Here is a 13,921-nt window from a genome sequence, read left to right as displayed (position 1 = left end):
CTGAGGAAGGAAGACAGGGTTAATGCAGTATTTAACATGCTAGCTGCACCTGAGGAAGGAAGACAGGGTTAATACAGTATTTAACATGCTAGCTGCACCTGAGGAAGGAAGACAGGGTTAATACAGTATTTAACATGCTAGCTGCACCTGAGGAAAAGACAGGGTTAATGCAGTATTTAACATGCTAGCTGCACCTGAGGAAGGAATACAGGGTTAATACAGTATTTAACATGCTAGCTGCACCTGAGGAAGGAAGACAGGGTTAATACAGTATTTAACATGCTAGCTGCATGAGGAAGGAAGACAGGGAAAGCAGTATTTAACATGCTAGCTGCACCTGTAGACTTCCAGTCAAATCAAATCAAATCAAACGTTATTTGTCACATGCGTCAAATACAACGTGAAATGCTTCTTACAAGCCCTTAACCAACAGTGTAGACCTCACAGTGAAATGCTGACTTACAAGCCCTTAATCAACAGTGTAGACCTCACAGTGAAATGCTTACTTACAAGCCCTTAACCAACAGTGTAGACCTCACAGTGAAATGCTGACTTACAAGCCCTTAACCAACAGTGTAGACCTCACAATGAAATGCTGACTTACAAGTCAACAGTGTAGACCCACACTGAAATGTCTACAAGCCTTAATCAACAGTGTGCAGAAATGCTTACTTACAAGCCCTTAACCTGGTCATCAGAATGCTGGGTTAGTGCAGTATGAAATGCTGCTTACAAGCTAATCAACAGTGAGGAAGGAAAGACAGGGTTAATCAACAGTGTAGACCTCACAGTGAAATGCTGACTTACAACCTTAATCAACAGTGAAGACAGGTTAATACAGCCCTTTAACAGTGTGACCTCACAGTGAAAGACTTACAAGCCCTTAATCAACAGTGTAGACCTCACAGTGAAATGCTGACTTACAAGCCCTTAATCAACAGGGTTAGATACAGTATTTAAATGCTGCACCTGAGGCCCTTAACCAACAGGGTTAATCACAGTGAAATGCATACTTACAAGCCCTTAACAACAGCTGTAGACCTGAGGAAAGGAAGACAAGCCCTTAATCAACAGTTAGATACAGTATTTAAGCCCTTAATCAACAGTGCTAGCTGCACCTGAGGAAGGAAGACAGGGTTGAAATACAGTATTTAACATGCAGTGAAATGCTGCACCAACAGAGGAAGGAAGACAGCCCTTAATCAACAGTGTAGATCACAGTGAAATGCTTAACATGCCCTTAATCAACAGTGCACCTCACAGGAAATGCTGACTTACAAGCCCTTAACCAACAGTGTAGACCTCACAGTGAAATGCTATTTAACATGCAGCTGCACCTCACAGTGAAATGGAAGGAAGACAGGGTTCATGCAGTGAAATGCTTAACATGCTAGCTGCACCTGAGGAAGGAAGACAGGGTTCACTCACAGTGAAATTTACTTACAAGCCCTAGCTGCACCTGAGTGAAAGCTGAAGCCCTTAATCAACAGTGTAGTCACAGTGAAATGCTGACTTTTAACCAACAGTGTAGACCTAGTGAAATGCACCTTACAAGCCCTTAACCAACAGTGGTTCAGTGAAATGCTGACTTACAAGCCCTTAAGGAAGGAAGACAGTGAAATGTTCATTACAAGCCCTTTCAACATGCTAGCTGCACAGTGAAATGCTGACTTACAAGCCCTTAATCAACAGTAGAGACAGTGAAATGCTGACTTACAAGTATTTAACAACAGTGCTAGCTGCACTTACAAGGAAGACCTCACAGTGAAATGCTTACTTACAGCCCTTAATCAACAGTGTAGACCTCACAGTGAAATTTAACATACAAGCCCTTGCACAGTGAGGAAGTGAAAATGGACTTACAAGCCCTTAACCAACAGTGCTAGACCTGCACCTGAAATGGCCCTTAACCAACAGTGAAGACAGGCTGACTTAATAACAGTATTTAACAGTGAAATGCTGCACTGCCCTTAACAACAGTTAGATACAGTGAAATTTAACTTAATCAAGCTGCACCTCACAGGAATGCTGACTTACAGGGTTAATCACAGATTTAAGCCCTTAATGCTAGTGAAATGCTGACTTACAAGCCCTTAATCAACACCAGTGAAATGCTGACTTACAAGCCCTTAATCAACAGTGTAGTCACAGTGAAATGCTGACTTTAAGCCCTTAATCAACAGTGTAGACCTCACAGTGAAATGCTGAAGAGCCCTTAAGGGTTAATCACAGTGAAATTTAACATGCAGTGAAATACTTACAACCTAACCAACAGGAAGACAGGAAATGTTACTTACAAGCCCTTAATCAACAGTGTAGCTGCACCAGGAAATGGACTTACAAGGGCCCTTAACCAACAGTGTAGATTTAGTGAAATGCTTACTTACAAGCCCTTAATCAACAGTGTAGACCTCACAGTGAAATGCTTAATACAAGCCCTTAATCAACAGTGTAGACCTCACAGTGAAATGGACTTACAAGCCCTTAACCAGGGTTAACCTCACAGTGAAATTTAACATGCCCTAACCAACAGTGTAGACCTCACAGTGAAATGCTGACTTACAGCCCTTAACCAACAGTGTAGACCTCACAGTGAAATGCTTACTTACAAGCCCTTAATCAACAGTGTAGACCTCACAGTGAAATGCTGACTTACAAGCCCTTAATCAACAGTGTAGACCTCACAGTGAAATGCTGACTTACAAGCCCTTAACCAACAGTGTAGACCTCACAGTGAAAACTTACAAGCCCTTAACCAACAGTGTAGACCTCACAGTGAAATGCTTACTTACAAGCCCTTAACCAACAGTGTAGACCTCACAGTGAAATGCTGACTTACAAGCCCTTAACCAACAGTGTAGACCTCACAGTGAAATGCTGACTTACAAGCCCTTAATCAACAGTGTAGACCTCACAGTGAAATGCTGACTTACAAGCCCTTAACCAACAGTGTAGACCTCACAGTGAAATGCTTACTTACAAGCCCTTAATCAACAGTGTAGACCTCACAGTGAAATGCTGACTTACAAGCCCTTAACCAACAGTGTAGACCTCACAGTGAAATGCTGACTTACAAGCCCTTAATCAACAGTGTAGACCTCACAGTGAAATGCTGACTTACAAGCCCTTAACCAACAGTGTAGACCTCACAGTGAAATGCTTACTTACAAGCCCTTAACCAACAGTGTAGACCTCACAGTGAAATGCTGACTTACAAGCCCTTAACCAACAGTGTAGACCTCACAGTGAAATGCTGACTTACAAGCCCTTAACCAACAGTGTAGACCTCACAGTGAAATGCTGACTTACAAGCCCTTAACCAACAGTGTAGACCTCACAGTGAAATGCTGACTTACAAGCCCTTAATCAACAGTGTAGACCTCACAGTGAAATGCTGACTTACAAGCCCTTAACCAACAGTGTAGACCTCACAGTGAAATGCTGACTTACAAGCCCTTAATCAACAGTGTAGACCTCACAGTGAAATGCTGACTTACAAGCCCTTAATCAACAGTGTAGACCTCACAGTGAAATGCTGACTTACAAGCCCTTAACCAACAGTGTAGACCTCACAGTGAAATGCTGACTTACAAGCCCTTAACCAACAGTGTAGACCTCACAGTGAAATGCTGACTTACAAGCCCTTAACCAACAGTGTAGACCTCACAGTGAAATGCTTACTTACAAGCCCTTAACCAACAGTGTAGACCTCACAGTGAAATGCTTACTTACAAGCCCTTAACCAACAGTGTAGACCTCACAGTGAAATGCTTACTTACAAGCCCTTAATCAACAGTGTAGAGCCCTCAACAGTGAAATGCTGACTTACAAGCCCTTAACCAACAGTGTAGACCTCACAGTGAAATGCTGACTTACAAGCCCTTAACCAACAGTGTAGACCTCACAGTGAAATGCTGACTTACAAGCCCTTAACCAACAGTGTAGACCTCACAGTGAAATGCTGACTTACAAGCCCTTAACCAACAGTGTAGACCTCACAGTGAAATGCTGACTTACAAGCCCTTAATCAACAGTGTAGACCTCACAGTGAAATGCTGACTTACAAGCCCTTAACCAACAGTGTAGACCTCACAGTGAAATGCTGACTTACAAGCCCTTAACCAACAGTGTAGACCTCACAGTGAAATGCTGACTTACAAGCCCTTAACCAACAGTGTAGACCTCACAGTGAAATGCTTACTTACAAGCCCTTAATCAACAGTGTAGACCTCACAGTGAAATGCTGACTTACAAGCCCTTAATCAACAGTGTAGACCTCACAGTGAAATGCTGACTTACAAGCCCTTAATCAACAGTGTAGACCTCACAGTGAAATGCTGACTTACAAGCCCTTAACCAACAGTGTAGACCTCACAGTGAAATGCTTACTTACAAGCCCTTAATCAACAGTGTAGACCTCACAGTGAAATGCTGACTTACAAGCCCTTAACCAACAGTGTAGACCTCACAGTGAAATGCTTACTTACAAGCCCTTAATCAACAGTGTAGACCTCACAGTGAAATGCTGACTTACAAGCCCTTAACCAACAGTGTAGACCTCACAGTGAAATGCTGACTTACAAGCCCTTAACCAACAGTGTAGACCTCACAGTGAAATGCTGACTTACAAGCCCTTAACCAACAGTGTAGACCTCACAGTGAAATGCTTACTTACAAGCCCTTAACCAACAGTGTAGACCTCACAGTGAAATGCTGACTTACAAGCCCTTAACCAACAGTGTAGACCTCACAGTGAAATGCTTACTTACAAGCCCTTAATCAACAGTGTAGACCTCACAGTGAAATGCTGACTTACAAGCCCTTAATCAACAGTGTAGACCTCACAGTGAAATGCTGACTTACAAGCCCTTAACCAACAGTGTAGACCTCACAGTGAAATGCTGACTTACAAGCCCTTAACCAACAGTGTAGACCTCACAGTGAAATGCTGACTTACAAGCCCTTAATCAACAGTGTAGACCTCACAGTGAAATGCTGACTTACAAGCCCTTAATCAACAGTGTAGACCTCACAGTGAAATGCTGACTTACAAGCCCTTAATCAACAGTGTAGACCTCACAGTGAAATGCTGACTTACAAGCCCTTAATCAACAGTGTAGACCTCACAGTGAAATGCTTACTTACAAGCCCTTAATCAACAGTGTAGACCTCACAGTGAAATGCTGACTTACAAGCCCTTAACCAACAGTGTAGACCTCACAGTGAAATGCTGACTTACAAGCCCTTAACCAACAGTGTAGACCTCACAGTGAAATGCTGACTTACAAGCCCTTAACCAACAGTGTAGACCTCACAGTGAAATGCTGACTTACAAGCCCTTAACCAACAGTGTAGACCTCACAGTGAAATGCTGACTTACAAGCCCTTAACCAACAGTGTAGACCTCACAGTGAAATGCTGACTTACAAGCCCTTAACCAACAGTGTAGACCTCACAGTGAAATGCTGACTTACAAGCCCTTAACCAACAGTGTAGACCTCACAGTGAAATGCTGACTTACAAGCCCTTAATCAACAGTGTAGACCTCACAGTGAAATGCTGACTTACAAGCCCTTAACCAACAGTGTAGACCTCACAGTGAAATGCTGACTTACAAGCCCTTAATCAACAGTGTAGACCTCACAGTGAAATGCTGACTTACAAGCCCTTAACCAACAGTGTAGACCTCACAGTGAAATGCTGACTTACAAGCCCTTAACCAACAGTGTAGACCTCACAGTGAAATGCTGACTTACAAGCCCTTAACCAACAGTGTAGACCTCACAGTGAAATGCTGACTTACAAGCCCTTAACCAACAGTGTAGACCTCACAGTGAAATGCTGACTTACAAGCCCTTAACCAACAGTGTAGACCTCACAGTGAAATGCTTACTTACAAGCCCTTAACCAACAGTGTAGACCTCACAGTGAAATGCTGACTTACAAGCCCTTAACCAACAGTGTAGACCTCACAGTGAAATGCTGACTTACAAGCCCTTAACCAACAGTGTAGACCTCACAGTGAAATGCTGACTTACAAGCCCTTAACCAACAGTGTAGACCTCACAGTGAAATGCTGACTTACAAGCCCTTAACCAACAGTGTAGACCTCACAGTGAAATGCTGACTTACAAGCCCTTAACCAACAGTGTAGACCTCACAGTGAAATGCTGACTTACAAGCCCTTAACCAACAGTGTAGACCTCACAGTGAAATGCTGACTTACAAGCCCTTAACCAACAGTGTAGACCTCACAGTGAAATGCTGACTTACAAGCCCTTAACCAACAGTGTAGACCTCACAGTGAAATGCTGACTTACAAGCCCTTAACCAACAGTGTAGACCTCACAGTGAAATGCTGACTTACAAGCCCTTAACCAACAGTGTAGACCTCACAGTGAAATGCTGACTGACAAGCCCTTAACCAACAGTGTAGACCTCACAGTGAAATGCTTACTGACAAGCCCTTAACCAACAGTGTAGACCTCACAGTGAAATGCTTACTTACAAGCCCTTAACCAACAGTGTAGACCTCACAGTGAAATGCTGACTTACAAGCCCTTAATCAACAGTGTAGACCTCACAGTGAAATGCTGACTTACAAGCCCTTAATCAACAGTGTAGACCTCACAGTGAAATGCTGACTTACAAGCCCTTAATCAACAGTGTAGACCTCACAGTGAAATGCTGACTTACAAGCCCTTAATCAACAGTGTAGACCTCACAGTGAAATGCTGACTTACAAGCCCTTAATCAACAGTGTAGACCTCACAGTGAAATGCTGACTTACAAGCCCTTAATCAACAGTGTAGACCTCACAGTGAAATGCTGACTTACAAGCCCTTAATCAACAGTGTAGACCTCACAGTGAAATGCTGACTTACAAGCCCTTAATCAACAGTGTAGACCTCACAGTGAAATGCTGACTTACAAGCCCTTAATCAACAGTGTAGACCTCACAGTGAAATGCATACTTACAAGCCCTTAACCAACAGTGTAGACCTTACAGTGAAATGCTGACTTACAAGCCCTTAATCAACAGTGTAGACCTCACAGTGAAATGCTTACTTACAAGCCCTTAATCAACAGTGTAGACCTCACAGTGAAATGCTTACTTACAAGCCCTTAATCAACAGTGTAGACCTCACAGTGAAATGCTGACTTACAAGCCCTTAATCAACAGTGTAGACCTCACAGTGAAATGCTGACTTACAAGCCCTTAATCAACAGTGTAGACCTCACAGTGAAATGCTGACTTACAAGCCCTTAACCAACAGTGTAGACCTCACAGTGAAATGCTTACTTACAAGCCCTTAATCAACAGTGTAGACCTCACAGTGAAATGCTGACTTACAAGCCCTTAACCAACAGTGTAGACCTCACAGTGAAATGCTTACTTACAAGCCCTTAATCAACAGTGTAGACCTCACAGTGAAATGCTGACTTACAAGCCCTTAACCAACAGTGTAGACCTCACAGTGAAATGCTGACTTACAAGCCCTTAACCAACAGTGTAGACCTCACAGTGAAATGCTGACTTACAAGCCCTTAACCAACAGTGTAGACCTCACAGTGAAATGCTGACTTACAAGCCCTTAACCAACAGTGTAGACCTCACAGTGAAATGCTGACTTACAAGCCCTTAACCAACAGTGTAGACCTCACAGTGAAATGCTGACTTACAAGCCCTTAATCAACAGTGTAGACCTCACAGTGAAATGCTGACTTACAAGCCCTTAACCAACAGTGTAGACCTCACAGTGAAATGCTGACTTACAAGCCCTTAACCAACAGTGTAGACCTCACAGTGAAATGCTGACTTACAAGCCCTTAACCAACAGTGTAGACCTCACAGTGAAATGCTGACTTACAAGCCCGTAACCAACAGTGTAGACCTCACAGTGAAATGCTGACTGACAAGCCCTTAACCAACAGTGTAGACCTCACAGTGAAATGCTTACTTACAAGCCCTTAACCAACAGTGTAGACCTCACAGTGAAATGCTTACTTACAAGCCCTTAACCAACAGTGTAGACCTCACAGTGAAATGCTTACTTACAAGCCCTTAATCAACAGTGTAGACCTCACAGTGAAATGCTGACTTACAAGCCCTTAACCAACAGTGTAGACCTCACAGTGAAATGCTGACTGACAAGCCCTTAATCAACAGTGTAGACCTCACAGTGAAATGCTGACTTACAAGCCCTTAATCAACAGTGTAGACCTCACAGTGAAATGCTGACTTACAAGCCCTTAATCAACAGTGTAGACCTCACAGTGAAATGCTGACTTACAAGCCCTTAATCAACAGTGTAGACCTCACAGTGAAATGCTGACTTACAAGCCCTTAACCAACAGTGTAGACCTCACAGTGAAATGCTTACTTACAAGCCCTTAATCAACAGTGTAGACCTCACAGTGAAATGCTGACTTACAAGCCCTTAATCAACAGTGTAGAGCTCACAGTGAAATGCTGACTTACAAGCCCTTAATCAACAGTGTAGACCTCACAGTGAAATGCTGACTTACAAGCCCTTAACCAACAGTGTAGACCTCACAGTGAAATGCTTACTTACAAGCCCTTAATCAACAGTGTAGACCTCACAGTGAAATGCTTACTTACAAGCCCTTAATCAACAGTGTAGACCTCACAGTGAAATGCTGACTTACAAGCCCTTAACCAACAGTGTAGACCTCACAGTGAAATGCTTACTTACAAGCCCTTAATCAACAGCGCAGTTCAAGACGAGTTAAGAAAATATTTACCAAATAAACTAAAGTAAAAAATAATAAAAAGTAACACAATAAAATAACAATAATGAGGCTATATACAGGGGATACCGGTACCGAGTCAGTGTGGAGGCTATATACAGGGGATACCGGTACCGAGTCAGTGTGGAGGGGTACAGGTTAGTCCAGGTCATTTGTATATGTAGATAGGGGTGAAGTGACTATGCATATAATAAAACTGCAAGTAGTAGCAGTTAGCAGCGCTAACGCTAGTTAACAATGGCTCGCAAAACTAAATTAAACTTCCTTCAAACTGTATGCAGGGACATCAAATCACAAAGTTCTCTGACTCTGGGTAAGTAATTCCTAAAGTATCACACTATCCCTTTAAATATTGTTATAGCAGCTCCCTGACATCAGCACTGACAGAATGAGTATGAATAGGGTGTCAGTGTTAAGCAATAGGGTGTCAGTGTTAACCAATAGGGTGTCAGTGCATAAGTGATACCAACACAGGGGAGAGAGGAGTGTGCAACTACATCTCACAAATTACAAAGAGATCGTTCCCCTAACAACACACAGACGGACGGACGGACGGACGGACGGACGGACGGACGGACGGACGGACGGACGGACGGACGGACGGACGGACGGACGGACGGACACACACACAGACACACACACACACACACAAACCTCTAGCCTTCTCCAGCCACACAGGTGTACGAGTCAGTTTGTTTTGTATCTCTTTTTACCAGACATGAGGTGACTAAAAAGTTCATTATGAAGTGATCTCTCACTATAACTATGCTGTTTCTATGACCCCCTCCACGGTTAAACCAAGCTGTCTTATTCTGACTGCTAGACTACACCAGTCGACTTCTGCAAGCTGTTCTGCTGTTCTTCTTTGCCTCAGGGCTTAAGGTCAGGTTCCAAACCTGTCCACAGTCATTGGTGCAGGACCTGTTAACAACACTAGGAGCCATAATCACACTGTTGGTCAAAAGTAGTGCACTACAGATCTGCTATCTTAATTTAATCACACTGTTGATCAAAAGTAGTGCACTACAGATCTGCTATCTTAATTTAATCACACTGTTGGTCAAAAGTAGTGCACTACAGATCTGCTATCTTAATTTAATCACTCTGTTGGTCAAAAGTAGTGCACTACAGATCTGCTATCTTAATTTAATCACTCTGTTGGTCAAAAGTAGTGTACTACAGATCTGCTATCTTAATTTAATCACACTGTTGTTGCAGATCATTTTCCTGCACAGGAAAAGGAAACGCTCATTTTTGCAGGAAATGCTAATTTTTGTGAATTCAATTTTTAAAAAGGCTTCTAACGTCCACTTTAACATTTCAGACCTGATTTTCCCTACATAAATGTCCATTAATTATAATCCACATAATAATTGACATTGCAGCAGGATTATTTTCCTGCTGTGAGAAGCAGGTTCAAATTAAGGTACGGCATCTGTACATACAGTATGAAATAGGGTGCCATTTGGGACCAACCCCTGTTGTGCTCACCATGCAGCTGGAGTAGCCGATACCGGCCAACCTGTTGTGCTCACCATGCGGCTGGAGTAGCCGATACCGGCCAACCTGTTGTGCTCACCATGCGGCTGGAGTAGCCGATACCGGCCAACCTGTTGTGCTCACCATGCGGCTGGAGTAGCCGATACCGGCCAACCTGTTGTGCTCACCATGCGGCTGGAGTAGCCGATACCGGCCAACCTGTTGTGCTCACCATGCGGCTGGAGTAGCCGATACCGGCCAACCTGTTGTTCTCACCATGCGGCTGGAGTAGCCGATACCGGCCAACCTGTTGTGCTCACCATGCAGCTGGAGTAGCCGATACCGGCCAACCTGTTGTGCTCACCATGCGGCTGGAGTAGCCGATACCGGCCAACCTGTTGTGCTCACCATGCAGCTGGAGTAGCCGATACCGGCCAGCTTGGGGGAGATGTGCTTCCACACACCGATGCTGCCCTGACGGATACACTGGCCCGCAGCCAGCTCCATGAAGAACAGGGGAACCCCCACCACCACCAACAGCATGACATAGAGAACCATGAATGCGCCTGCCAGGAGAAGAGAGAGGGAGAGGAGGCAGAGAGTTAAAGGGGAAATCTGCAGTTCTCTGTTTAGGTAAACAGCTGAGGGATGGGGTTGGAGAAATGTAACCACTCTCAGATTCAAAGACAGAGCTATGATGCATGGATTGACAATCCATAAGATTTAAACATATATAGTTTACAATTGCATTGTTTACAAACAAAGGAACAAAACAAGCTTATTTCTTGAGTTTTGGAATTAGACAGTTGAACTAAGGTCATGAGGCATTTTAAAGTTATTGATAAGGGAATGTATATGTTTAGAGTAATAATAAGAGAATCTGAATGACATTAAGAGTAATGACTAAAGTATTTCACCCTAATAGTTACAGAAGCTTAGACAATGTGTTTAGACATAATTCTAGAATATTGTGAGTCAGTGGGAACATTGTGTTTGTGTGTGATAAATAGGAACTTGACAACACACATGTTTTGGTACTGTGAGACCAAGGACAGGAGATAACGTTCCTCCACCCAGGGAGGAACAGATGCGCTTGTAGACTTGTAGGTGCTTGTAGGAGTTATATAAAAGGCTATGCGCATTATATGATTTGAGACTTGGCCTAATTATTATTAAATCCAAGGTCTTAGAAACCTCGGGAATTAGTCAAAGCTTTAATAATGGTTGGTTATTATCATTGGGATTGAAAATTCTCGTGACAGTTATATTTTTCAAGATTCAATGGCTATATACAGTAGGGAGAACAAGTATTTGATCCACTGCCGATTTTGCAGGTTTTCCTACTTACAAAGCATGTAGAGGTCTGTAATTTGTATCATAGGTACACTTCAACTGTGAGAGACGGAATCTAAAACAAAAATCCAGAAAATCACATTGTATGATTTTTAAGTAATTAATTACTACGGGACTCCCAATCACTGCAGTATGTGATACAGCCCAGGATCGAACCATGGTCTGTAGTGACGCCTCTAGCCTGTTGCGCCACTCAAGAGAAAGAGACTGAATGGGGTTAGAGAGATAACAGATGGAAAAACAAGAGTCAGGGGAGGGAGAGATAAAACAATGGAATAAAGTAGAGAGGGAAAAAGCGAGAGAGAGAGAGAGAGAGTGAATGGGGTTAGACAGAGAACAGATGGAAAAACACGAGTGAGGGAGACAGGGGAGGGAGAGATAAAACAATGGAATAAAGTAGAGAGGGAAAAAGTGAGAGAGAGAGAGAGAGAGTGAATGGGGTTAGACAGAGAACAGATGGAAAAACACGAGTGAAGGAGACAGGGGAGGGAGAGATAAAACAATGGAATAAAGTAGAGAGGGAAAAAGCGAGAGAGAGAGAGAGAGAGAGAGTGAATGGGGTTAGACAGAGAACAGATGGAAAAACACGAGTGAAGGAGACAGGGGAGGGAGAGATAAAACAATGGAATAAAGTAGAGAGTAAGAGCGAGAGAGAGGGAGGAGGGGACGAGTTAGAGAGAAATAAACCTACTTCTTCAAAAAGTATCTGAAAGTGATGGTTCTAGTCCCCCAGCATAAAGTATGTGAAAGTGATGGTTCTAGTCCCCCAGCATAAAGTATCTGAAAGTGATGGGTCTAGTCCCACAGCATAAAGTCTGAAAGTGATGGTTCTAGTCCCACAGCATAAAGTCTGAAAGTGATGGTTCTAGTCCCACAGCATTAAGTATGTGAAAGTGATGGTTCTAGTCCCCCAGCATAAAGTATCTGAAAGTGATGGTTCTAGTCCCCCAGCATAAAGTATGTGAAAGTGATGGTTCTAGTCCCCCAGCATAAAGTATCTGAAAGTGATGGGTCTAGTCCCACAGCATAAAGTCTGAAAGTGATGGTTCTAGTCCCACAGCATAAAGTCTGAAAGTGATGGTTCTAGTCCCACAGCATTAAGTCTGAAAGTGATGGTTATAGTCCCACAGCATGAAGTCTGATAATGATGGTTCTAGTCCCACAGCATCAATTCTGATAGTGATGGTTCTAATCCCACAGCATCAAGTCTGAAAGTGATTGGTTCTAGTCCCACAGCATAAAGTCTGAAAGTGATTAGTTCTAGTCCCACAAGCATAAAGTCTGAAAGTGATGGTTCTAGTCCCACAGCATAAAGTCTGAAAGTGATGGCTCTAGTCCCACATAATAAGGACTGAAAGTGCTGGTTGTAATAATAATTAGTGATAAAACGTTTGTTGATTAATTTATTGTGTATTGTGTATCTAGTGGTTAGAGCGTTGGGCTAGTAACCGAAAGGTTGCTGGATCGAATCCCGAGCTGACAAGGTAAAACTCTGTTGTTCTGCCCCTGAGCGTGTAAGTTTTTTTTGTATTTTATTAGGATCCCCATTAGCTGTTGCAAAAGCAGCAACTATTCTTCCTGAGGTCCACACAAAACATGAAACATAATACAGAATGACATAATACAGAACATTAATAGATAAGAACAGCTCAAGGACAGAACTACATACATTTTTTAAAAGGAAGACGTAGCCTACATATCAATGCATAGACACACACACACTATCTAGGTCAAACAGGAGAGAGACGTTGTGCCGTGAGGTTTTGCTTTATCTGTTTTTTAAACCAGGTTTGATGTTTATTTGATCAATATAAGATGGAAGTTCCATGCAGTAAGGGCTCTATATATTACTGTAGGCTTTCTTGAATATGGGGACTGTGAAAAGACCCCTGGTGGCATGTCTGGTGGGATAAGTGTGTGTGTCAGAGCTGTGTGTAAGATGACTATGCAAACAATTTGGGATGTTGACTATGCAAACAATGTTTGTTATAAAAAGAAGAAATGATGCAGTCAGTCTCTCCTGAACTCTTAGCCAAGAGAGACTGGCATGCATAGCATTTATATCAGCCCTCTAATTACAATTACAATTACAATTAAATGTGTCGCTCTGTGCTGGGTCCGCTGTAGCTTAACTAGGTTTTTCCTTGCAGCACTGGACCAAATTACTGGACAATAATCAAGATTAGACAAAACTATAGCCTGCAGAACTTGCTTTTTGGAGTGTGGTGTCAAAAAAGCAGAGCATCTCTTTATTACGACTAGACCTCTCTCCATCTTTACAACCATTGAATCTATATGTTTTGACCATGACAGTTTA

At 42.8% G+C, this 13,921-nt stretch overlaps 1 pseudogene; it reads right to left on the bottom strand.

Annotated features, from left to right (window-relative positions):
• The window catches only part of LOC124020879, a 53,032-nt pseudogene that overhangs the window by 27,411 nt on the left and 11,700 nt on the right, over positions 1–13,921 (bottom strand).

The sequence above is a fragment of the Oncorhynchus gorbuscha genome, unplaced genomic scaffold (genome assembly GCF_021184085.1).
Source record: "Oncorhynchus gorbuscha isolate QuinsamMale2020 ecotype Even-year unplaced genomic scaffold, OgorEven_v1.0 Un_scaffold_963, whole genome shotgun sequence".
NCBI classification, from domain to species: Eukaryota; Metazoa; Chordata; class Actinopteri; order Salmoniformes; family Salmonidae; genus Oncorhynchus; species Oncorhynchus gorbuscha.
This window is presented reverse-complemented; position numbering and strand designations above follow the sequence as displayed.